The sequence below is a fragment of the Anser cygnoides genome, chromosome 16 (assembly GCF_040182565.1).
Source record: "Anser cygnoides isolate HZ-2024a breed goose chromosome 16, Taihu_goose_T2T_genome, whole genome shotgun sequence".
Taxonomy (NCBI): domain Eukaryota; kingdom Metazoa; phylum Chordata; class Aves; order Anseriformes; family Anatidae; genus Anser; species Anser cygnoides.
Window position 1 is genome coordinate 13530648 of NC_089888.1, and position 26646 is coordinate 13557293.

General features: G+C 42.4%; 1 protein-coding gene across 9 annotated transcripts in view; it reads left to right on the top strand.

The window, feature by feature from the left end:
• Nucleotides 1-26646, top strand: part of LOC106043465 (xin actin-binding repeat-containing protein 2-like) — a 92430-nt gene that overhangs the window by 43497 nt on the left and 22287 nt on the right. For 7 of the 9 annotated variants that reach the window (XM_066978108.1, XM_066978099.1, XM_066978103.1 and 4 more), the window contains exon 2: nt 26228-26382. The exons of 1 other annotated variant lie outside the window; for it this stretch is intronic. The gene's annotated coding sequence lies outside the window, so the exon portion shown is untranslated. Of the gene's footprint in view, nt 1-25181; nt 26383-26646 lie in introns of those variants that run through there. One more of the 9 variants, XM_066978100.1, reaches the window with a different exon arrangement.

Genomic DNA, 26646 nt, shown 5'->3' on the forward strand with positions numbered 1-26646 from the left:
GGCTGGTGCTCCTCGTGGCGTTGGGCAGGCTCAAGGAGAAGCCAAGATTTAAATACTGAGCAGCAAAACGTTTTCATCAGCCTGTGTTCACGTCAGCAGATAGCTGCTGCTCTGCGTCCCGTGGGCATTGGCTGAGTGTGAGTGCTTTTCCCAGTGTGGAGCTGGGGCGTGTAATGAGAGGAAAGCTTGCAAATGATGTGGTTACGTACCAATGTCATACTTATTCCGGTACAGTGCAGGCCAATTTGTTTCTAGGGACGGGACAATAAGTGTTTTCTATGTATTTTAATTGCTATACAAACAAATTAAGAGGATTATCAGCAATTTAAAGGGGTGATTAAAAAAAGGGGGGGGGGGGTGGAGGAGTAAATGGCTAAAGCAAATAAAAAATAAAAGTCCTGTCTGGACAGGGCAATGTGTGTTGAAATGCAAAGGTGGACCATGAAGGTATGATCTCTTTGGGAAGCAGATTTTCTGTTTGTTCTGTCCATTTTGCAGTGCCTAGCACATAGGGCTTCTACATGCTACTGCGTTATTAATAATGAATGACCACGAGAAGGAAAAACAGAGCAAGAATAACAAGGAGGCTGAGGCAGTTACCAGAGTGCTGAATTGTTCTGGTAGTTGAGCACTGGCGAAAAACAGGTTTCTCACTGTGTTAGGGAGTTGCACCCAGTTATGCACGGGACTGATGAAAATAAATGAGTGGGACCCATCGAGGGCTGGGAGAAGAGAGGCAGGAGGGATGCTGTCCGCCTCCATGGTTGGTATCAGTGGCTGGCAAGTGATGTTGGCTTGTATGTTTGTGGAATTGATTTCTCTAGGGTCATAGAAGCAGAAACTAAGTTTTCTGAAATGCAATCCTTTCCCTGCATTCTTTTTAAAGAGAAAAGAAAGAAATGTGTGGGAGGCTTTTGTGATGAGGGCAATGGCACCGAGAAGGAATTAATAGGGCGTGGAGCCAAAAGTGAGGATGGGAAGCGTAAGAACAGCTCTCGAGCCCCCTGACTCATGAATCCCTCTTTCTCTTCAGCATCTCAACTGCCTGACTCTCTCTGGCCCCTGCCCTCCTTGAGAGCCAGGAGAAGGTTCTTCCCTCTGACTTTGGGCTGAAGGGGGAAAGGACAAGACTGAAGAAAATTTCCCTGGAGCTTTGAGGCCAGAAAACACACAGTGTTTGAGACCAGGACACACAGTGGGTATTCATAAGTGGATTTTAAAGCAGCCATTTTCAGCCCCTGAACTTTTGTCTGTGTAACTATCAAACTTAGGGTGGGGACAATTATTCTGTTTCTTGAAGTACTATGAAGGAAATATTAGGATCCCAGAGTGTTCTTGCACCCCAAGATAATTAAATAATAAATGAAACCCCGCTGACAGTTCTGGGATTTGGGAATTCAACCCCCTTAGCAGTAGATGCTTTGCCCAAAGTATGGTCAAGATTTTGAGTGGCAAGGTGAACTTTTAAACATGCTAACTCAGCACTTCTTCGTTTCGAAAATCCCTGGAGTTTGTATATAGAAGAATCTACTTTTGCTGAAAAAAAAAAAAAAAAGAGAGAAAGGAAGAAGAAATGTGCAAACTGGTTTCCCTTGGAATTGCTCTGACTCCGACTTCAGCATGAGGTGCAATCAGTTAACTAGTAACACTGGCATCTCCATTAATTGTAAATCCAAATTTAACCAAAACTGACAAGAAGGATCATGGTGATCCCAGACCTTATCCAATGCCTTTTGACATTAGTGGGACTTCTTCAGTTTACTTGGGTAGAAGCTGGGCAAGACCCACGTTAGATGCCCGTCTCATTGGTACCTAGGCAATCTGTAATTCCAATGAGACCTTAGGTTTGATTAAGAATGTTTAATAAGATAGCTTCTGTGTTTAAACAGCCAATTTGTAGAGGCTCCTTTCCCCACAGTGATAGTCATTGGATATTCTTAAGGGTAATTTCATTGTAAGATGTTTCACACTACGAAAATAATTTCCAACCCATATTGAGTTATTTATTTAACTTTAAAGAGCTTCTTTTCTTATTTGTGTCCCTGCAGTCCATTTGTAATTGCCCGGTTCAAACTGAAATCTGTATGTTCTTGGCTACCTTTTTTGTTTCTGTACCAAATTGTAAGCAAACCCTGAAGTATGGTCAGATTAGGGATCAAACACTGATTTTCTGTTTCTTTCCTTGCAAATTCCTGGGGGGTGGAGGGGAGGAATCAATATGCTAATGCTGTTGCATCACGCTTTAAAATCTGCACACATCAATAGGCAGCTGTTCACTTTTTAGCATATTAGGCCGAGTTTCTGATTTCAAACATATTGGTGTAAAATCAGAGGGACTTCGTAGGAACTGCTTTGGATTTACACCACTTGCTTGGACTGGGTCAGACTGTTAAATCAATCCAGGATCAAAATTTAGATTTGCATCAACTATTACTATAGTAATTAGAGTTCGGTTAGGAATGGGGTACCTGCGCCTTCATAGCTACTCTTCAGGGAAATTAAAACAAAATTATGTGGCATTGTATTCTGTCCCATATATATGGCTTTTCTGATTTGGTAAATGTATATGAAGTAGTATTTGTACCTCACCAATTTAGTACAAAATAAAATCCTTTCAAGTCAGAGAGTAATGTTCTCTGCTTTATATTTGAAAAAAAACAAAACAAAACAAAACCCAAATGAATCCCATGCTACGCTGTGATTTGCAATAAAGTTGATCAATGTGATCTTCCTCCACAAATTGCAGACCATACCAATCACATTCTTTTGAGTAATACTGTTGTTTTGCCTTGAAGTACGTTGCTGTTGTTCCTGGTGTTAAGTATAGCATCTTAAGACTGTTTAATAGAAAGAAACTAAATGAAAATTGATTGATAAAAGCTCCATCAAGGTGTTTATTGTTTTTGCCCAGGGGTAAAGCAGAAACTTTTGAAAGCCATGTCATTTGTATTAGATAGTGTTTTTCAAAGTGCATGGGCAATGGAGATGTGAACATGAAGGTAGGAAATGGCTTTTAATCATTAATAACTTGCGCAGGGAGCTTGTAGTACAAGGTAGTGTGTCCAGCTTTATGCTGGATAAGGATGGTTTGTCACAAAAAGCGATGTACGAAGGTGTGGTGGAAGATTGTGTATGCAATCCTGGTTCTGAGGTTGGCATCCACAGCAGCTTCAAGCATATGGAAAGGCAAGAGAAAATACCTGATCAACAACTGGCACTACGTTATACTCCAACTGTGTTGGACACAAGTGCAACACAAGAAAGGGGATGTGGCTTAGCTGAGTACAGGGCTTTTAAAACTTCTTAGCCCTTTGGGAGCAGGACCTGAAACAACTCCTCTCCATAGTTCTTGGAGTATCATGGCAGAAGCAATCCATCATCATCAGTAAGGGAACTGCAGTGAGGTAAGAGCCGCAAATTGTCCTATGCATGTAGGGAAATAACATCCAGTCTGAGAGCCCAGAGGAAATAACATGAAAGATGATCATAACGGAAGGAATCTTAAGGGAGTTGTAGAGGATACTTGTTCTTGGCTGTTGTGGTGGGACACGGGTTTGAAAACGCCCACTCGGGGCAGTAGCTTCCTTCATGACTTGTAACCCCAGCTACCCAAGGTAACTGGCTCATCTGTGTAAGAGTGAGCTGGCTTGAGCTAAACATTTTATCTCTTGGATTAACTTCGTACTCTAGAGAGGTTATTTTTCCCCAAAGTATCTCAGAAATGTCTCTAATTCTGAAGAAGTATCAATGTGTGTGGTCAGAAATGTGCATCCTGCTCCCCAGCACTCAGGGAGGCAGAGAAGCCCAGTTGCTCCTTTGGCGACTCACGGTGGTTTTACACTTGGCTCTCCATGGGTCTTGTAGCTCTTCAGAGCTGTTAAGTGGTTTGGGCAGCACCCATTCGTGTGTTGATTATGATGGTTCAGAGAAGATGAAGGGTAGGAGTGATCCCAGACTCTCTGCAGTCAGACAGCAGCAATGTGGGCTGCCTGTGTCGTGTCACCCCAACCATCATTTCAGGTATGGGGCTGTAGTGGAAGCTGACCTTGTAGCAGTAACTTTGGCATGCAAGTCATGGCATCCAGCTCCTGACTTGAAAAGCCTCCAGCCTAAATGGAAAATCAAAACCCAAACAAACCCAAACTGGAAAAGGTTTGGAAAAACAGGTGAGGTAATGTGACTTGCCTGAGACCACGCAGCACTGGTGGCAGAGCCAGAGCTCTGTCCTGGAGTCTGGTGCAGCGGACATTGCAGTGGATTATCCTGCTGTATTCCTTACAAGACCATAGTTGAATTTTTCTACTCATTTTGCTCTGCTCTTGCTGAAAGAGCTTGCATGGATTTCTGGTGGTTTGAGGTTTTTTGCTTTGTTTCGCTTGTGCAATGTAGACAACTTGGAAATGACATACATGTGGAAGTTTCTTCTGGTGGCCCATTGGGAAGGTAACCATTAGGACAAGCTGGAAAGAGTCCCTGATTTCTCTTCTACATCTGTTGGACTTTACTTTTCAACTTTTGTTGAAGAAGGAAAAATAACTTTTTGAAAATTTCTAGGGAAAAATGAATAATTTTCTGGTGAGCACTGTGCAGCTGTTTTTTGTTTGTTTATATTTGGGACATGCCACTATTAATCAGTTAAGTATTTTTTGTTAAAAATAAATACTAAAAACACTTTAGGTCTAGAAAGGATACTTGTGGTCAAAATACACATTTTGTATTTAACAAAACTCAACAATCCAGAAGCGGTAACGTAATTTTTGTTTCCATATGCTATTTATAATCCAAGTAAACTAATATATTTATTTCTTTTATACTTGGAAAAGGAAGGAATAAACTGTTTGACTGGAGAAAGTTCAAACACTACAGTGATAAAATCCATGTTACTGTATGTGCAAGTAGTGTGTGCATTTTAGTTCTACCATTTTTCAGTCTTGGTATTGCTTCTTTGCCGATAGTTTCTGTAGCCCTTTCTGTGTATATGTGCTTATTTAAAAAAAAAAAAAAAAAACAGAGGGGAGGGGAGAGAGTTACAATACTTTCTAGATGTGTTGTACAGCATATCTTTTGTGATGGGGTATCAGGTAAGTGTTTGAGAAATAGATGTTTTCAAGCATAATTTCTCAGTGTGTACAAACACTGGTAGAGGCCACGCACAAGTTAAGCAGGCAGAAATGCACAGGCGAGATTAGACTCTTCCAAGGTCAGGCCCTTCAAATACATTGCATATCAGCTGTGCTAAGAGTTGGCAATGGGACTTGAACTAAACATATGACAAGCATATGGAAAATATATTCATTTGCTTTGTGTGTTTAAAAAATGGATCATACTCGATGTGCTACTGCCTTTGAGGACTGTAAGATAAGATGTGGCAAGGTTCAACGACTTTGAGACGGGAATCCTGGGTACAGCCCAGATGGAGGCCTGATACCAAAAGCGCTCTTTGAACATTAATGGCCCCAAAGAACTGAAATTCCTTTTAGGTTTTTCCACCACGCCCTTTAAAACAGTGTGAGTGCAAACAATTTCCAGTTGTGTTTGTCCTTGTGCCAGCCTGCAGTTTAAGCAGTGAGGAGAAGGAGTTCTAGGAGAGGGTTGGCGTTGGTTGAACGCAACGTGCGTATCCCTGTATGAGGGTGAACATTTCCGAGGGGAAGCTGTGAGAGAGGCAAGGTATGAGAGGAAGCTGCTGACCTCTGGCATCCAGGGGGAGAGTGCCATCATGGTAGAGAACAGGGTGCAGATGACATTGCGGCCATGGTGACCTAATGGCGTAGTGGCACCAGGAGGAATGGCCTTCCTCCGCTGCTCTGCGCTCCCTCCCTTGAACGCTCTCCCTTCCTCCATTGCAATCCTGAGCTAAGCTAATTCAGGCAGAAAAATACTCTGTGAAGGCGCTCTCTCTCTTTTTTTTTTTTTTTAATTGTTTTTGCTCCCTGTACTGCTAATTGCAGGGTTCTGCACGGTGTTACAGGGTGCCACACAACCTGGGGGGAAGTGGGACCTCCCTTTTTGGGGTCAAAGTTAAACCATGCGCTGGTAGGAATAGCTCGAGTCTCTGGTTTGGTCCAAGCTAATCTGGTGGTTAGAGCATAGGAGGTGAAAAGATGCCTTAAACCTAGCTTTTCCCTTTCTTCTTGAGGTCTTGCGCCAAATAGGGAACGGAGAAATTGGCTCAAAAGCCTTTATTTTTTCCTGCTCGCTTTCTGTTATTTGTTGTTTTTCTTTTAAAGTAGACTTCCAGGCCGAATGTGATTTTCCTGTGGGAGTAAATGCTGAGCTCTGTCTGCGTTTTTATCTCCGTAGTTGACAATAATAAAAATTCCAAACAACTTCCCCCGCGTTCCCTGCTTTGCTGCTGTCGTGTTTTCTGCTGGTTGACAAAGTCACCTCTGTGGCCTTAATATTTGGGTACATTTATTTTTCAGAGTGCTGGAAGCTTCACGGCCTGTTGATGTTTTCGAAAAGCTTCCACAAAAGCTGTTGAAACACCGCATGCCGCACTGTTAGGAATTTAGGAATTTTCCACTCCCACTCCCCAACTGGTTTTTAGATCAGTGTTTGTGTTTTCTCTGAAGCACCCCGCGAGCATCTCCTGTCAGGAGGGTTTGGGGGAGAGGCTGAGGAATCGGTCGTGCAATTTTTCTTCCCATGAAATCTTCCTTGTCCACCGTGCTCCTGTAGCAAGTCCTGGGAAGACGAGGTGCATCTTCTCTCCTTTGTGGGCACAGTCCTTTTGGCAGAAGCAAAATCACAGAGAGCACTTCCAACAGCTTCTTTTGTGGCTTCTACTTTCCACTAATCCCCGCATAAACTGTTTCAGTCCTTGCAGATACCCATTTCCCCCCAAAGGCTGTGTGTGTACTAGGTGTAGACCCAGACACCTGAGAAAGAACTTGGGATCTACATCCAAAGCTTTTCTATTCCCTGTTTTAGCAAACAAAAAGCTCAGGAGATGCAGACAAGAGATAAGCATGGTTTGCCCATGCCATACCTAGTTGGAAACAGATCTTCCTATGGCACAAGGAAGCTGATCTTTTCTAACACAAAATAGGTTCTTGTAAGAGTTTCAGGCAAGAGATGAGGCAATGTGGACACTTCCATGTCTGTGACTGGAGGTTGGAACTGGATTTCAGTCGCTGCCAGTTGCTGCAGTCTGATTGCTGGCAAATCAAGTGCCAGGGGAGTTGGATCTTAGGAGGCTTTAAGCAGAGTAAGCAGGAGTTGAAACCACTTCTCTTGTCGTTGCTACCTTGCGTAATTCCTCCATCCACCCTCAGGGATTCCAAAAATATTACTTGCCTAATCACTAACTTTGTTTAACCTATGTCCCTCTGTTGTACAAATCAAATCCCAAATGAAGCCTGCTTCTGTTGGGTGGTGCCAGTGGTAGGGAGATCTTGGCTGGGCTGCTACTCAGGCCTTTTAAGGGGATGTAAGAAATGAAGGCGTGTAACTTTTGCTACTTATGGAAAACACCATTTTTCTTTTCCTTCTTGCAAAAACTATTTGATCAATTTTAATCTCAGATCAATTTGCACAAGGGTTTTTATTTCTTCGGACTGTTAAGCTTTTGTATCTCTGGGTTTATCTTAATAATAACAAAAACAAAATACCCGATGACCCATAACAAGATTCACTTTGTTCTTTTTTTTTGTTTGTTTGTTTTTACTCTGTGTACAATTTGGAAATGTCTGGTTTTGAATGGAGCTGTGATTGAAAGCCATTTAGGATGGTCAGGGGCATGCAGAATATGGGCAGAAAGCTGACGTTACTTCTCCATTTCCAGTGAAGTCAGCGTTTTCACTTCTATCCGGCCCCTAAGCTGCAGTTTCGCTTTGATGGCTGTACTGCTTGGACTTTTGTAGTAAAAGCAAATAAATAAGTACGAATATGTTGTTTTAAGCTTGGACTGGGACCGTATCTGGTCACTAATGCACCACTGAAGGGGAGATGAGTGCTACACAAGCTGGCTGGTTGCAAGGAATGGAGTGTGAAATGCAGCTTTCCTGTCTCCAAATATTCCTTCTCTTCATACATGTACGCTCAAAAAATTCTGAGTCAGATGTCAACACCATTCCTACTGCCTTGATTTCTGTAAAGTGTTAATGAAAGTGAATTAACACAATGATGAAACAGATATTTAGTTTTTCTTTTATATTTGCTAAGCTTTTACTAAGCTTATATCAGGAAGAGAAGTCGTTTGGTAAAACTCCTTTAATTTTTAAAATTATAGAACCATATATTAGAACCAAACACATCAATTCCATAAATTGGTAGTTAGACTAATTATTAAATGTTTGCGTAGTGTTTAAAGTTTTCTCAAAGTATGTGCCTGCCATATGCTAGAGGCAGTCCGGTTAATATTATTTATTTCAGCCTACATGTTTTCTAGCAATATGAATCTGTAGAAAGATTTTTGTGTGTGTGAATAATGTTATATATTCACAGTGAGTAATTTTTCAGTTTTCCATCGTTTTTTGGAACCTGGTTCAAAAAGCTGTGTTTTGCTTATTGTACCCGTAAATCTCTATTTATTGATTTTAATATCCTAACTCCAGAAACCTGGGTTATGTTCAGGTTTATGGCTACGACCTTCAGTCAAGCAGATCTCGGCCCCTTAGATGTTCCATGCCGTGCTTTACAGCATAAGGAATCAAGCAAGAAGGGTATGTAGCTAGGAAGAGTACTGAATCGCAGAACTACAGGACAGGGTGTCTCCACAATGATTATCGTTATTATCAAAGTGTAATTTATCCAATTAGTTGATTTCATTAAACAGGTTCGATTGACTCTTTTTCTCCTGCCATGTTTTAATGTGTTTATATCTCGAATGAGTGAAAGATGTGTTGTTTGACATGACAGCTTTCTTTGTGTGTAGCTCCCTCTTTATTTCAATCCAGTGACTGACAAAAGATAGGAAAGGGTCTTTTTGATGTAGTGTAGGGAATTTGTTCCTGATTTGACATCCTAATTGATTGGGGATTTCTTATTATATTAAGGAATTTTCATCCTGAATTGCTCAGCAGCGCAGCATTGGTTCATTGCAACAGGAGGATAAGAAATGAAGATGTCAACATGAATCAAAAAAGGAGAACTGTTAAGAATGCTTTTCAGCACTGCGATCATTAGACATGGCTAATAATTTTTCTCTTGCTTCTTATTACTTCCAATCCTATGCTTCTGTTCTCTGCAGTGGCTTCAGAGCTTATTTTTAAAGAAAGTGTCTTCTTTTTAAAGCTTTTTCAAAAAGAGATGGTTGAAATATATGGAGCATGTTCATGTAAAAAGTTGACCATCTCTGTATTTCACTACGAAACTGAAAGGTTGTTTAGAGTTTTGAATTTTCCCCTCTCTTTTCAATGAAAAATTAAAAATAAAAAAAGGTAGTGAACAATAGGGGACAGAAGGAAAGGAGGGGAAGGACACTATAGAACTCCTTTTGTAGCTAAGGAAAGATGCTTTGCTGAGAGATTTCACCCTGCTCAGCTGAGCAAAATCTGATTTAGGAGCATTACCAGAGGCCTAAATTCTCTTCCGTGTAATCTAGCCAGTCCTTGAGATCAGCTTGTCTTACAAACTGTGAGAAGTCCAGGCAGCCTACAAGCGGTCTGGAAGGCTTATGGTCGATGGGCTGTGATGGTGTGCATTCACGTGCCTCTTCTTGGCAGCAGTGCCCACCCTGACGCCACCCCTTCCAACGTGCTGGTTTGTATGCACGGGTGGGTGAAAAACAGCTTGGCTAAAACCAGTAGGTCTTCGTAACGTTGATTCCTTACAATGTTCTTGCTTCCAGACTTTGGTGGTATTTGAGCTGGCATTGCCATCAGGGGAAATGTTCAGGAGATGACGCCCTTAGCCTTGAAGTGAAGGCGCAGCCTCTGTATGTTTCCGTACGGCAGAAATCCTGGTATCAATGAGCTGAGATGCAGGCAGAGGGGAAGCACAGACTCTGCACAACGACATCTTAAAAAAAAAAAAAAAAGAACAAATTAAATGAATTGGTTATTTTTACAAAGATTTTGCTTAAGGGAGAAAATTACTGTGACTTCTGGAAGGAGCTGGGTATTTCATCATGTTCCTGTGTTTCGAGAAATAGAAAATATAGCCATGATGGCGCTGATTGTTTTTAAAATGAAACTGTCTGTAGTTATCTCTAGAGATAATAATCCCCTGCTGGTTTAGTGCTTCCTTGATTTTGTTCATATAAATCTGGAGAACGAGGCTTCACAAGGATGCATCAGCTCTCCCATGCCACCTGCACGTACCACCGTCTGAGTGTTGTGTCAAAACTAGTTTTCAAAAATGATTCTCTAAAGTTCTGTCGAGGTGATTTTGCTCAATTGTTTTTGCTGTTGTTGGCTTTTTAATTTTTTTTTCCAGTAAGGGACTTGAATGTAGCAATTCTTTTATCACTGATTTTACCTTTTTATTGATAGTGTATGATGGTGGGTTAAGAGGATTTGTGGGCTTATGCTGGTTTTGCAGATAGGGGCCTGGGTAAAGCAGCTTTTGATGACTGTCAGTTCAACAGTCATTCCTTTTTAGGGGTAGCTTGGCCTTGTATCTACCTTTAATATATATATATATATATAAAAAATAGATATATATTTATACAAAGATCTGAAAGTACTTTTAAATGGTTTAAACTCACTATTTTTATATCAATGATATAGAAAACTGAAATTGTAGAGGGGGTAAAAATGAAATTCTGTGTTGCTTATAATGACACCAGGTTCTAAATCAAGTTTGCCCAGTGCCTACGGTGGCACAGCTACTTCGAGGCAATTGTTTTACTTGAGGTTTTTGCCTCTTGGTTACTCTAGCTTGTGTTTTTCTGAAATCAGTAACAGTTGAATGTGCTCTTAAAAATAATGCGTAGATGTGCTTTTCAAAAGAACAGTTTTACTTTGATCCCTATAATTTCATGAAAAAAAACCCACAAACCCAACAGCATTTGCTTACAGGTTGGACATAGCTTTATAATTTTGTCAGAGACCAACAAGGCGTGATGGGTATTACTTTAGGAACCATGTGCAGTTAGCCCTGCTCGGGCCTTGGCCACCAGAAGATAATTTACTGCTGCCAGCAGCTGGCGGAGTTGGTCCTTCAGCCAAAGTGATGGACGTCAGCAAAGCTGAGCTCAGACTTTGGGCATTCAACTTCCAAAGGTGATTTCTACTGAAGCCAAGCTCACGTGAAAGTGAAAATTATGGGTAGAAGTGTAGCCACGTGTTGGGTGGGCTAGAGACCCTCTGGAACTGGATTTGTAGAGTCTACTAGGCCGCTTCTCTCCAAATGGTGCCAGTATATATGGCAGTGCATCATTGGAAGAGGCATTTTCTGCAAATACCGAGTTAAAAAGAGATTAAAGTGCAATGGGTGGATGGCCATGAGGAGGAGACCTTCCCAGAGTCTGCCGTGTGGTCTTCCCAGGGTATGTAAAGCCACCAAGGGGTTAATCATCCCCCACTGCAGATGAAATGACAACAAGCTCTTGGCAGCTTTCCCCCTTCTTTATATAACACTTCCAAGCGCTGAAGCTTGTATCCTCCTAGTAATGCTTTTAATTTGTGCTCTGCTGGGGAGAGGCCAAGATTTAATCGAAATCATTAGAATGTGTTTGCTTGAAGTAGCTGAGGGCTTGTAGTGAGCTGGAGGAGGTTGCTTCAGAATAATTAAAAGAAATACAGAAGGTCATCGCTGGTGTCTGAGCTGTTCCAGACACCAGGTTCAAGGGGGAAAGGTTGAGTTTAATGACAACTCCTCTTAACTTAAGTAGGACGCTTGCACGGCCACATAGTTTTAATAATTAAACTTTGCCTTTTTCTCTTCCCACACACCTACCCAAGTGGACTTTGGATCTGGTTTCATGTTAGTGCAGTGAAAATGGGCTGAACCAAAGCCTGGGAGCTAGATTTCTCGGAGATCGGGGTTTTGGGGGTCTGCCGCCTGGATACAAATCTAAACGTTGTGGTTTACCTCTAGTCTCTAAAATGGGCTGAGTCCAAACGGACCTGTAAGCATAATGTGGTTGTGTGTGTGTCTGAACAAGTGTGCAGGCTTGTTTACAGCTTCTGCCAAGCTCTGGTCCAGATTTTATGTATTTATTTAAATGAGACCATGATAGATGCTGTGCCTATGTATGGATTATGGTCCTATATGGGCCTGAAAGGCAATGCCATGCTCTAGACGTGTGCACAGAAATAAAATGTGCAGGTAGTTTAGAGGCACGATGGATATGCTAATTGGGTAGCATAAATTAGTATAAGCATTTTTTTTTTCCTGTGGATGTATCTTAAACAAAGTACTCAAAAGTTGGAAAATAATCAGTTTTGTATTTCTTGCCCTGTACAGTCCCAGTAGAGCATAGACAGGGATGGAGGAGACTGGCGAGCAACGAATTTTTGTGAGAAGCTGTCTCTTTCTTGAGCAACTTTTGCTGCCTACATTTGAATACAGCCTCTTACAGCAGCGTAGGTTCAAATAATGAACTAATAGTGAGTGTTAAAGATTTAGGGAATTGGCTGTGAACTTCTGACCCTGGGAATATAAGGAGGTTTGCTTTTCAGGAGAATTAGTCTGGCTGGGCTAATGGGTGCCAATAAGGGCTGTAAGCAGTGTGTCAGGGACCAAATCTTTTAATTAACCGCTGAGTGAAAAGTAGTTTGGGAAATGCAATAAGTCAGATTCAGGTCAGATCAAGCAGAATAATATGTGGGCAATGATGAAATTAACATACTAGGAAATGCAAGCTGAAAATCTCCAAACTTTCCTTATTAGACTGATAGAAAATGGCATTTACTTTGATTGCTTCAAGAAAACATTGCACCTACTTCTACTGACTCGTTCTAGCAAGGCTTAGACCATCCTGGCCAATGCTGTCTGTAGAGGAAAAAGATTAAACTGGAGCCATACCATGGTCCAGCTCTAAAAAACACCTGTGAAAAACCTGTAGCACTGTCTGGCTCAGAAGCATTGACTCTGCTCTGACAGTCTTGTTCGAGGCTGTGTTGTCCACAAAGTTACAACAAGGGTTAAATTGGTGGTATGCTACTGTCTCTGCCTTCCTTGACAAATAGTGGTGTCTCGGAGTTTCGGAAAAATTCAGAGAGCAAAGAATCTACTTTTGTCTGTTGCTTGGCCATTAGTATCGTACCTTTTCAGGGAGCAGAGTGTGTTTTTGTCCTGTGCTTGTGTCACGCCTGCCCCAGTTGTGTCCTGCTCTGAGCAGTGAGCGACCATTAACACAGCATGGATTGTATTCAGTATTGTCCTTGTAGCTGTAAGGACCTCAATTTTAGTTATAATTCGTTAACAAAATTAGTGGGATCATAACTACATCTAGAGAATTGAAAAGGTAAACCAGTGCTGATCACTGTATCGTTATAGAGTAAGGTTTGAATTATTAATTTAGCTCTCCTCTAATAGGATTTTAATCCTATTCTGATTGTCTCTGCGCACATCAAAAAGTATAATTTTAAAGAAGGCCTGTGCCTTAAAGTGTGGTCCAGATGGCTTTGAAATTAATGGGGAAAACCTCAAACTGAGCTTAGTGGTCTTTGAATCAATTGGGTTTTTGTCATTTGCATCACACTAAAGCTTAAACGTGCTTTGAAAATTTTGATTGTGGGTCCCCAGTTTCCTAAGAATCATTATCAACAATAACAATGTGATATCTAGTCTACCAAATAACTTACTGAAACCTCTACTATTGTCTCAGCCGTTATTAACTACTTGAGTCAGTTACTAAACTGGAAGTCAGAAGTGCACTAACTTCAGTGTTACGTGCAATGCAGAGTGGTGAGGGATTGCAGAAGATGGGAAACAACTTCCCAACACCCTGTTGTACTTGCTTCTTGCTTTGTCACTGGCTTGATAGTTGCAGCAATTTTCTTCATTCGTAATTGTTGCAAGATGCAATTCTTGCCAAAACTGCAAGGGCTGTATTGGCATTCACTGACTTAAAATCAGTCCTGCTGTCAGCTGCGATGCATGTTTAATTGTTCTCTCCGTATGTTGTTGGGCTGGAACAGTTTCAAACAATCTACCAATCATGAGCAGGAAAAAAAAAATCATTAGAAAATCAATTTTTGCTTAATTGAAGATCCTTCTTCCAAATGGGAAGGAAGCAAGATTTATAACCTGAGATTCAGTGCCTGTATAATGATGGCACTTGAGCTTGTCAAGCTTTGCATTTGGTCGCTGTGGGACGAAGGACGTTTGCTTCCTCCGCCTGCCCTGGGTGAACACAGCCTGGACCCTGGGGAGCAAAGGGCTGTGATGCGTACCAGCCACATTTACAGGGCAAGGGTGGGGGAAAAAAAGGCATTATATGGGAGGGAGCAAAGTAGCAGAAGGGAATTTCAGATGCACTGTTTGTTTATACGTTGGTTGTGAATGCTGTGAGAGGAAATTCCAATGACTGATTCGTGGAGGCGTCACTTTGGCATCTGACAACCAATGCCAACATTGATTAAAATTTGATATCCAGGAGTCCCTTAGGCAGGTAATTCATGCTCTGCTCCCAGAACAAGGGTTCCCAGAGGTAAAGCTCTGGCTCTCTTCAAGGCGATGAGAGCTTTGCCACTGATTTTCACTAGTGTCACAATTTCACTTCAGCTATTTTAGAAACTTGTTGCCTACTTTTTTTCCTGTTGAAAATTTAGCAAATCTGCTGAACCATAATGTGTTTAAATGGCGGCAGACGAGGAAAGCATAGGAAAACGGAAAAATAGGACAGGAAAATCAGACTTTTTATGATTATACTCCCTTTACTCTTCCTGGCTTCACCTGCTGTGCTGAGCGTATGCAGTGCCGTTCTCGTTGAAATTCAAAATAAGTAGAAGAGGGAGTCACGGTGTAAATATCAAGCAGTAGCTAAAACTGAATTTACCAAAGTTCAATAAACATAAAAATGATGAATTTAGATGTCATGTAATTAACTCAGAATTACACGAGCAATAACCGAGTAATTACACCTTTAATAATGCATTAAACTTGTCAGGAATACTTAGTCATTCAACTAGAATTTAACAAGATAGCCTATAGCAAGTTACAGTAATTAGATATCGCTACTGAAAACATTGACAGTTCCTAATTGATACCTTTTTTTATAAAGTTAAATGACAAACATTTCATTTGAGTGGATTAAGGAATAATATTAGCTGTGTTTAAGACCATACTGCCTACTCTTATAAATTGCACGCAGGTCTTATAAATCGCAAGCAGCGAGAACACAACCCCGAGAAAAAAAGTGTAGATTAGCTGAAGCCATCAATCACACAAATTTGGTTCAGGTTCTCACTCCTGTGATTTGAATTGCAGCTGAAGAGTGTCTGCTCCCTGGCAGGTTTGTTAGCAGCAAAGGAGAAAAGGAGGTGGGAGGGAAACCTTTGAAACAGGTGAAGACAATAATGATTGTACCTGGAGTTTGCAGGACTTGAGAGCAAATAAGGTGCACTGCAGCCTTTGGAAGAGTACAGCAGTAAAAGTAAAGGAGCTCAGGAGTTTGTAAATTAGATATTAAGGCAGGACTTGGCCTTGATAACAACTAAATCAGATTGTTTACACAACAAGAGAAAGGCATTTTGCTTTCTTTTTTGAGAAAGAGGTAGAATAACGTTGGAACTATGTGTTTACTTGCTGTTTCTAAAGGGATAGAGATGTTCCTTCTGGTTTAGTGTTCTACATTTGAGCTTCACAAACATTTTTATTTGTATTTTTGTAACCGAATCAAAAACTACGTTTAGTCTAGGGAAAACTTGGGGAAAAAAAAAGTTTTTTAAAAAAACCCTTTTGGGTCAATCCCAAATTTATTCCTTCTGAAATCAAAATGTTCCATTTGATTTTGGTTTATTTGTTTTGAAACCTTTTAACACTTTTCTTATTTGCAACAACAATTTCCATATTTGGTCTAAATTCACAAATATTGTTTTACTAGACTTCAACCTTTTAGCAAATTTCTTGGGGCAGAAAGTATGCAATCCTATTCCGGGTATGTGCTGGAATCTCTGACGCTTAATAGAACCATCTGTGCTTTAAAGCAAGATGAAGGGAGACCAGCATTGACTGTATGAAACGGTTGAGATCAGCTGGAATGATCACATACATCTTTTGTCATTTTTTTCATCTGTATAATTTGCAAGGCTTATCAGGCTTCGTGCTGAGCTATGTCTGATTGTCAGTAAGACCTTTCTTGATTGCAACTTATATAAATATTCTGTGTCAAACTGTAGGATGCAACTCAAGGGTCCAAAGGGCTATAGCTTAGTCCACAGATACAAGGTCCCTGGCCTTTTTTGCTAGACTGATAATGAAATTAATGCCTAAAATGTAGGCTCCCAGCCACTAAGTAGTTAATCCCCCTGCACCTTTAATGCTGCTTCTCTGCTCTGATGCACGGTGGCTCTGCTGAGCCCTTCTCTCCAGATACATAAGATTATTCATGAAAATGAAACTACTGCATTTATGTTTACATGATTCTCAGCCAGTTGCATGGCAACTAGAATTGTCTTTACTTTTATGCATAATAAAACTCAATACATACCCTTTCAATAATTAATTGGTAATGAATGTAGAGGCTGTAGAACGCTGTACCTGATGTGTTTAGGCTTTATGCAATGGTTAAACTGGTAAGAGAGCCCTGCTTTTCTGTGTTAGGACATCTTTAACAGGAAATGTCACGCGCTGTTGGTAAAAATACCAGGCAGTAAACAAAAACCCTGGAGGAACTCCTTGCCCTCAACAGCATCAAGGCCAGCCAAGTGTGTGCATTTGCAGCATGCAGGACAGAAGCTGTATGTTGCAGAGCAGACCGCAAAAGGTACTGTGAGGTACACAGCAGCAGTTTTTTAATGCTCTTTAGACGTCTCTAATGCTTTTGATGCTCTCCCAGTGCTCCGAATCCCTCTTTGGACTGGCCTGGTTTGCCACTCCAGTATGCAGCTTTCTGCTCAAAACTTGTCAGCATCAGAACAGCAATGTTCAGTTTCAGCAAGGTTTGAAATACCTCTGCAGGTCTCACTCCTCTTATAGCTAATGATAAAATAAAGGGGTTCAGTTGTGTAAAGAGACTGAGTATTTGCAAACTTGGTAAATACTTTTCCTCCTTCCTGCTTTTTGTTCTGGGTTGGTCCAAGAAAGAAGTTACCATCTTCAGACTTCCTCATTTGCCCACATCACTTTGATTGCCAAATCTGAACTGCCCATCAAACCTTTAGGCTTCTTTTGGTAGTGAATTGGGATTCCAAAAACTGCAGTGGCTGGGAGCGGCCACCATTTCCTCCTTACTGGAAATGCAAACTGGAGGTACTCTGAAGCCAAGAATCAGGGGAAGCAAATGTGTTTTCTGAATGGTTTTCGTATTTATTTTAACACAAGATGGAGTAAGAGGTTTCTTAACTCTCTAAAAGTCTCCCTGTAATTCCCTTAACTAGAACTGGGTGCAAACAAATTCTCGTGTTTTACAAGCCCGTTTGGCCTTGCTGTTGTTAATGCTAGCTTTGCATGGATGTATGTTGGATGAAATTAGCCCATCACTCAGAAGTATGCTGCACTGCTTCTACTCTTGCCTTCGGTGAATCTGGAGCTTAAATATCTCTTTTGTCGCTGCTGCATATCTGCTTGTATTTACGCCTGTGATGAACGGGCGCACAGCGGTGTTTCCTCTGACCCCGTATGCAGTAGCAGCATGTTCAAGGTATTTTCTCAATGCTTCTTTACTGTCAACACTGGTGTAATAGATTATCAGTCATCTCGTTTTGTTTACAGATGAATACGTGTGTGTATTTATGTACATGTAAAGCACTGAAACACGATTGCTGCTATGGGGGCTGTGCCGTGGAACGTGGCTGTTGTTAGAAGTTACCTGGGACCAGGGGTTCTCAGCAGCTGGGCTGGGCGCTCACCCAGCCGCCCCCTGCCCGCGCTCCTTCAGGTGGGCGCACAGTTACCATGGCTGCAAGATGCAAGCACGGGAAGTCATATAAATGAAGGATACTATCGATTGCTCACTTTTGCACACACCATTACATGCACACGCTTTTGAAAATAAGGCTCGGGGCATAATTGGTTGCCAATGGAGCTTCACCTTGTTGGCTGCATACGTTTGTTTTCCCTTATATTGTACATCGTCAAGAGGTAGTCCTCCTGAGCCTCAGAACCCTTCTTAGGGCTTTGAATTTCCTTCTAGATGTTTCTCTGTCTGGATTGCTCTTGTGGTACCTAAAACAGATGATGTGTCCAGCCTTTCAGATATGCTGGCTGTGCTCTGCTTTATCTCTCCCAAACAGGGAACTGGCTATTTCTCAGAACTCTTCCCGGGTTTGTTCCCAAAACCAAAAGTCTAGGTGTTTGCTGAAAGCCTGAGACAAGACATACGTGGAGGCAGATTTGTCAGAGCAGTTGATGGGTGTACTACTGAACAAGCTGCTGGGGAGAATCAGGTGAATTCCCCTGTTGAGATCCAGCGATGACACGGTGTATCGAGGACTGTCAGTCCTGATCCTAGGGATGGGCAGCCACCGCACCGTGGGTGATTTTCTGGGCCGTCTGCTGGTGTGACCGACCTCGTGCTGCTGAGCACAGAGGAGGCACCTGTGTTCTCCCAAGCTGCCAACTAATGAAGTGACAATGGGGTGTGATAACTCACCAGCCAGTGCTGGATTATATAGAGTCACTGCAGCCCATTAACACTTCGTAAAAATCCTGTATGGCTTAGATTCACTGAACCTGAAAGGCATTAGAATAAAGACTGGAAAGCTGAAGCCCATATTAAGTCAAGAGTGTTCCTACCATAGCAAAACTTGAGGCTTTCAGGGGATATATTTTTTTTTTTTGAGCCAGTTTGAGGCTGGGGGAAGCTGCATATTGCCTAAACAGTTTTTCCTGAGCGTGCCCAGCATGTTGTATATGGGGGTTTAGGTGAGGGCAGAGCCTCTGGGCTGCTGCACAAGTGTCCTGCTCATCTCCCCTAGTGTGGATGGGAGGATGGGCACGGTGATATATCACCTAAGTATTTTGTACTCACCTGCAGCAGGCTCAGGCCTCCTGAAGTCTCTGGGATGGCAGCCTGTCCTCACAGGACTTGATCCTGCGAAGGATCTGCACCTCTTTTGCGTTTCCCCTAAATGTCCCACAGACTCTCCTTTGAGGGTCATTGATTTAGGGTGCAGTTTGTGAAGAGAGGCTGATCTGATGTGTTTGCTGTTGCTGGAAGGGGGAGTAGGTTCCCAGCGCGCTGACCCTTTGAGTTTCGGTGATACATCTGGATTACTGTGATGAGTATGAGTTAACATAGTTGAGTTGGCAATAACCCTGCAGAAAGGGTTTGGTTTTAGTCCATACCAGTTAGCTGTATGGAATTCAGGGGTCAACAACAAGAAGAGAACAAGCCAAAGGGAGTAAGAGATAAATGGGAAAGAAGATGTCTTAATTAAGATGTTCCATCATTGCAATCATGAAAAAAGTACATAGAAGAGTTTCTCCAGTGCTACAGAAGTTAGTCCATAATTTTGTCATATATTAACTGTATTCTAGCTGCCGCATAAATTATCCTTTAGAGATGTGTACTGTATAATAACCGAGATAGATGGATACACCTTAACTATTATCTTTCCTAAATGGTGCAGGAGCACTGGAGCGGTGCATTACACCACAACTGCAAGCAATCACACCGTAGATGTTTAGTCTGGAAAGGTCCGAAGAATACATTTCTCATACCGTCTACTTGCCACAAAACACCTTCCAATGACTTATTTAAGACCTAATGGAAAAGACCAAAAGGCTATAATGCACTAGAGGAAGAGAGCAGAAGAAATCAAAGTCATCAGCAGTGTCCTAAGGTTTGGGAACAGCAGGTGATTTGCTGAAACTCCCAGCTAATTCTGAGATGAATGTCACTGTAGGCCCTGGTGTGCCCTTCCTCATGTCCTGTTTCTAGCTACAGCCATCTTGAATGGGGAAAGCAATAAAAATTCTCAGAGTCTATTTGTACATAGAAAGAGGGGAAGAGAGGTCTTTGTTGTCCTTGCAACAAATTAGAGGAAGCCCTGAAATATGGGATTAGCACGATACAAGCACGAGGTGGACATACTGTGAAAGGGTTTGAAATAACATTACGTCCCTATTCAGAGTATTAACAATCTGTGACAGGAAGGGGGAAAACGAAGTTAAGATGACCTAGCTGTTTTATAACCGTCTAAATACACAGTCTGTACAGATATCTGTGTTTCAGATAGCAATGGGAGTTTACAGTGTCCACCAAAACCTAAATTTCAGTCTTTGTCTTCTTAAAGCCCTGACTCAGCACATTGCTTCAGCATCATTTTGCTTTCAATTACATTATGCACAAACTGGCTTAAATGCTGTGGACTCTCCAGTCTGATTCCAAGTGAGATAGAAAATGGCAAACTTCAGAACGTGGAACCAATAGGTGCACTAATCCCCCGATGTCCTTGGTGCCAAGATGTAGTCCAAGTCTGGCCCACGTGCAAAAGATCCTCTTCCCCTTTATAGTTCATTTAATCTGGGGTGTTTTTGATAGAAACCAGCAAAATACCCTGGAATTACCTAACGTGCTCCAAGTGATTGTCCGATGGTTTGTGCAGCGTTCCCATGCAGAGGTTATATAAAAATGTTCTGTTGCCATGTGAACTGGGGCTTTGTTTTGGTGGAGCATCAATACCCAGGAGGGGAGAGAGGGCTGGGGGGAGGGAAGAAAAGACAAGGCACTGGCACAGTGCCAACCTCTGGAGTTTTTTTTGCCATGATAAATGGTTCACAAGGAGTCAGCATGACCCGCCAAGTAAACCCAAATGCTCTCAAAGAGCCGTGGGCTTCAGATACTGCTGACAGACAAGTACTCCTTATCAGCTTTTTTGTTTAAACATACATGCAGAGCGTGCACACGTAGGATATCTGCTATAGCAAGAGACAAGGCATGCCAGCAAAGTGCACGGTACTAGTAGATAATGTCCACCCAGATGTCCATGTCTGTTTTTTTTTTTTTCCTTTGACTTCTACAGAAACTTTCTGTTCCGCTGGAAGCCTAGATGACAGCAGATACCCTTTGCTGTTGCTTGCATTAGATGCGTTGTGGAGCACAGTGAAAGCCTCGTTGGTTTCTAAAAAGAGGAATTCGTGTTCTAAAATGTTGACTGGGATATAGGGCCGTGGTCCTGTTGTAGCTGGTTCAGCGGTAGAGCTTCTCTGTTTGATTTTTGTTTCGTCATGCCTTTTGTTTTTCATTGTATTTGATTCAGGTGAAAGGCTTGGGAATTACAGCCTCGACGTTTTCTTTTCTCCTTCCCCTAGAACGTGTCAATCTTATTCTGATAGGCAGGTCTGGATGTGAGCTTGATGGTGATTTGGGGAGTGCTTGTATACCGCTAGAAATCCTGATGGATTTTATGAGAATCTATCTATAACTCTTCCCTTGTGGTGTTTCAAGCAGCCATTTGCTAATGCAGACTGTAATATGACTTAATTTTGCAGGAAACAACTGCAGGACAATCAAAGATATAAGTAACGTGGAATAAGTGTTTGTGACAGAACAGACTAAGGGAATTGACCAAGCTGAGGCAAAATGGTTTTCTACACTTACCCTCAGAGGGTAGTTTTGAAGCAATCGTAAATCTTTAGTTGAGAATTCATGTGTAAGAAGACAGATCATAAAGATTCTGTTTGTAACTGAGGGGGAACCATTCAAGCCCTCTAAACCTAAACAAAATAGAAGAAAAATAAACAAAATACCCCCCCCCCCCTCCAAAAAAAAAAAAAAAAAGGAAGATAGATTGAGAAATTAAAGATGTAAACAAGTGAGAAAAAATAAAGGGATTGAATCGAGAGCTTTTCAATCTCTAGGTGAGTTGAATCATCTCTCATACTGTGTATAAGCAGAGGTGAGAGGGGGGGACAACAACAAGGGCAGTATGAAGTATAAGTAGTCACCAGTCATTGGAGAATAAAAAGCATTTTCTAGTCACTAATAATATAATTCTAGTTACTTTGACCAGGGTGGACTAAATAGGTGCCTTGGTGAATAGGTGAGTTAAATGACTGACAAGTCAGGAAGGGTAAAGATAGAGGTTGGGGTTGGCAGCAAGACTGGTGGCGAGTGGGGCAAACTTCTTGTTAGAGTAAGGGGAGCAGAAGACACATGTGAGATGTGCTGTGCTGTGTAGCCCTGAGGTGGCCCCGAGCGAGCTGGCGAATCTGCGCAGTGCAGTTGGGAAGAAATACTGACGTGGGCTGCAGGAGCCGTGTAGCTCCGTTAGCTTTGTGCCTGAGACGAACATCTCACTGCGCTGGCGCGGCTGATTAGCACCACGCTGGTCGAGCTGTTCTCTTTCTGCACTTGAATTAGCTTCACCCGTGCTAGTGCAAGGCTTTCTGTGCTGTGCTTTGCTGTAAGGTGATGATGAGCCCTGAGACGCTGCCATGAACTTATTTGATCAAGCTGAATCCTCTGTCGCTCCTCTGATGCACGTGGAGTTAGTGGAACAAAATGTCGTGGCAAGCAGAATGCAGACACGAGAGTTAAGACTTGCAGCCCACACCTGGCTTTCAACTTGACTGACTTTGTTGTGACACTTTCTTTATCACTTTGTGCATCTGTAAAATGAGGAGAAGTGGCAGGAGGTATCACCTTTCTGTTATGATCGGAGAGAAATGGGAATCAGATGTTGAAATGGAGAGGCTAGGAGATATTTGACAGAAGCATGTGAGGCTTCCAGAGATAAGGGGTTGGATTAGCTGATGGGGTAACTAATTCCTCCCTCCCTAATTTGTTTTTGTTGCCTTCAGTCCAAAGACCCAACGTTGGCCGTACGTATTTGGTTTTGTGAGTGGGACTTACCAGGTGGACAGAAAATCAAATCGGTGCCAAGAACCAGCCTGAAGGCAGGCACATCCTAAAGCGAGGTTTTGAAGAAAGGGATCTGAGAATCCCTGTGGCACAGCTTCCCTGTCCTGCTGCTCTTGATGTACTGTGGACTTGTTTCACCCACTTTCCATGAGACCAAAGGAATAAAATATTGTTCTGTCAAAACTGTAAGCGCCTCTGGGCAGCAGATGAGGAGAGTTTCGGAGTTCTCTTCTATCTTTTATTGTTTTGCATTTTTTTTTTCCTTTTTCCATCCTGCGTTTGGACTTTAAGAAATTGTTGTGGGGGGGGAGTGGGACGGGTGGGGGGAAGGCAAACAAAAGTTGACTTTTGTTAAATGACTGAGACTTGGCAGTTGTGTGGAGGTCACAGTGCTCAGTCAGTGTCAGCCTCCATTCCCCAGAGTTGTATCCTGTAATGTATTTATTTATCATTACAGACGGCCAAAAATTTTTTTCCCTTTCAGTTTGTTCTGTCCAAGGCCGCAGGGTTCCGACAGAGATCAACAGCGTTCCCGCAGTGATGAAGCAGCTCGTCAAAAGCTGAATTAGATGTTAAATCTTTCTGAAGTGGGGAGGAGGTGGAAGGAGGGGAATCACATTGTGCTAAGAATTTATCATGTGTTGTTTCCTGTGAGATAATGTATAGGAGAAGATTTGTTATGGTGCAAGTTTCAAACTGCTGTTTCAGGGCTACGGTGTCTGCCAAGCTTATGATGTATTTGATCTTTTTTGAAAGTCCTTCTTTCCCTTTTCTACCTTTTGTTAAGCAGTATGTCTTCGAGGTAGGTAAACACTTGAAATACTCCATCTACTGAAACATGTTCAGGTAAGCACCAAAAATTGCATGGATAAGAGGAATAACCAGAAATCTGATAGATTAGACTGTGACATTCAGTGGGGCTCCAGTTCCCAGACAGAGGGCAAGATGCTCAAATTTTCTCTTAGCTTTGCAATTGGATATGTTAGACAAATTTTGCAGGCACACCATTTTGTAGAAGCGATTATAAATTTTGGTACAGACCTGGAATGAAATTAGGCCTTACTTTTCAAAGGTGCTGCATACTCCCAGCATTTCTTAAAGCCAAAGAGAGCAACAGCTTGATAGTACTTTTGATAATATTTACTGAGGCATTTTGCATCAGTCATCGCCCTTTACAGAGCAGGTCACTGTCTCAAGCTTGCCCACTTGTGACATAGTAGAAATGCTCTTCGTGTTTTTCTGTTCTTTCACCACACTCCTTTTTTCCTCAGGAGGAAACGTAGATGAGTCTCCCATTCACTTATGCTTTCTGATATAATTGCATTTGCTACCTTCAGTTACTGAACAGAGCTCATGGGCAACTCATGTACCTTCTTCATGGACTATAAAATGCGCTCCTTTTCAATGTAAGGCGAGATGTGGGAAAAGTGTCAATGATTTTCGCTCTCGTTCCCTGAATAAATATGCTGGTGTAAGAATCTTTTGGATAAAATAGTTTTACTCCAATTCTTCAATAAAATGTCAAGTGCAGTGATAGATGAACTGGCAGTCCTGAAGTTTACTCAACATTGTTTTGTTCTCACTATCTAGGTCAAGATATTTCTGGCTTGCTTGGAATGGACAAAACTTCCACAGATCTTAAATAACACTGTTAATATTATAAGTGGTTTGGTTATCAGGCAGGAAGGAAGTTTATTGATCAGCAGGATAAGCACTGTGTGCATATGAGCCATCTTTTCCTGCCTAGCTGTAATGAATCTGAGGACCCAGAAGTGTGTGCAGCAAGTCCCCTCTGCTGAGGGGCGGGAAGGAAGCAGGGCTGCCGGGGCTCGTGACATACTTGTCTCTCTGCCTCACCTACTTGCGTGGTGGTCTTTACACTCGAGGCACCTGAATAACCTTTAATACAACTTTTACTTAAAGTAATCCTGGAAGTAAGTGCTCCTGCATACTTTGCAGATGAAGGAGTGAGGCTTATAGGGGAGCTCTACATGCTCGAGTGAAGTCAGTCCCTGACTCTGGACTTGAACCCAATCTACTTCTTCCTAAGTGTCAGCTTGGCTCCTGGCATGAGCCAACGTGCTTGTCAGGTGGTGGTTCCCAGCTTAGTGTCCCTACAGGGAAAGGACATGATTGGTTCAAGCCAGTAAACTCGAAAATCATGAGCAGATACCAAATGTGTCATGGATGAGAGATGACTTTGGCACTTAAGCTCCTACCTTCATCCAGTGTTTGGAGCCTCTATCAACTAGCCAGGTTGCCTGATCAGAGCACAAGAAACTTAGACCTCAAATCTTGTCTCTTCCAGAAAAAGATGTTCTGACTTTTCTAGGTCATCCTAAATGGAGTTTTTTTTCCTATCCTTCCTGCCAGAGGTTTGCCATGTTGCAAAGAAATCCAATGTAACCCGCCTTTGCTCAAGCAGAGAGGTACATAACTTATGGTGTCTTCCTTAGGAATTGCTTATACTTTTCATTTTAAACTACAGAGAAGCAGCTTCTAAAACAGTAGTAGAAATCCCTGAACGAGCATCGTAGTCATGAGATGAAAGATAAAGTCAAGGCATTTCCTCTCTGTCCATTCATTCAATAAAACTCGAAGTCTTTCTGTGAATTATCAAGGCTTTAACAAAGAGGAGTGGGAAGCACCCCCAAGAACAGTGGGTAGCCAGGTAATTACAGTACCCTTCTGGGGTATGACAGATGTTTATTTGAGACCCTCTGGTTGAGCAGTGGAGCTGCTGCCAGAGTGCAGGAACTGCCGAGTAATTCAGTGAAGCAGCAGTGGCATCTGCGTGGGGTGGTTTGGCCTGCGAGGAGGCCTGGTCAGCCTGCTCTGGGAGCAGCACGCCCGGCCTAGGTGTGCTCGGCACTCACCCATGGGTCCCTCAGGGGAGCTGGGAAGAGGAAAGGCTGGTCTGTGGATGACAGCAGGGCTAGGTGTGACCCTGGTGTGCAGCCCAGCTTGAGCGGTGACGTGTGCAGGTGCCGAAGTGCGTAGGGAGCGCTACTGCTGGAAACAAAGATGTTAAAAGTGGTTGGGATTAAGCACATCAACTCTTTCAGTGCAGGTGCCTGGGGGGCAAGTTGCACAAGGTGGCTGAGCTGATCTAACAGTTCGCTCCTGCCAAGCAGAGGGAAGTCTCTCCTCACCGCCCAGCTCTTGGCTGAACCAGTTCCTCACAGCGGCTGCAGCGGTGGTGAGCTATCGGATCAGGCATCTCACGGGACTTCATCCTGTCAGGTGCTTGCCGAAGTTCACAATGAAGCAGAAAACTGAATCCTTGCATCTGGGGCACTGTGCTAGCACCTTCTTTATCAAGCAGCTTTATCTATCTCATGTTCCCGCTTACTTTTTCTGAAGAATCTGGAAGAAAGGAGAAGAGCGGCCATTATGAGAGAGAACACGCTCCAGGTTGGCAAGATTCGCTTGTGCTCTGTGACCACATTGCCTCTTCCTGGCAGAATGGACGTGCTGGCGGTATTCCCTAACGTTCTTGAGCTCTTGTGTTGAGTCTGGTAAGTGTGTATAAATGTAAGAATGAACATGGTACAACAAAAAACATTTCAGTTTTAAATTTTTTATAGAAGGCCTGTGTTTCAGGCTAGAAAAATGCCTCTGCAATCCACTTAGCTGGGAGTGTGGCTGAATTGCTTTTCCTGGTTCTTTATTTGCTCCATATTCCTTGATGTTGTATCAAGTCTTCCAGCCTGTGTTTCAGGGAGGACCTTATCCTCACTCTGACGCTGCAGGTCACATAGCAAAGCCCCCTGGTAAGGCGG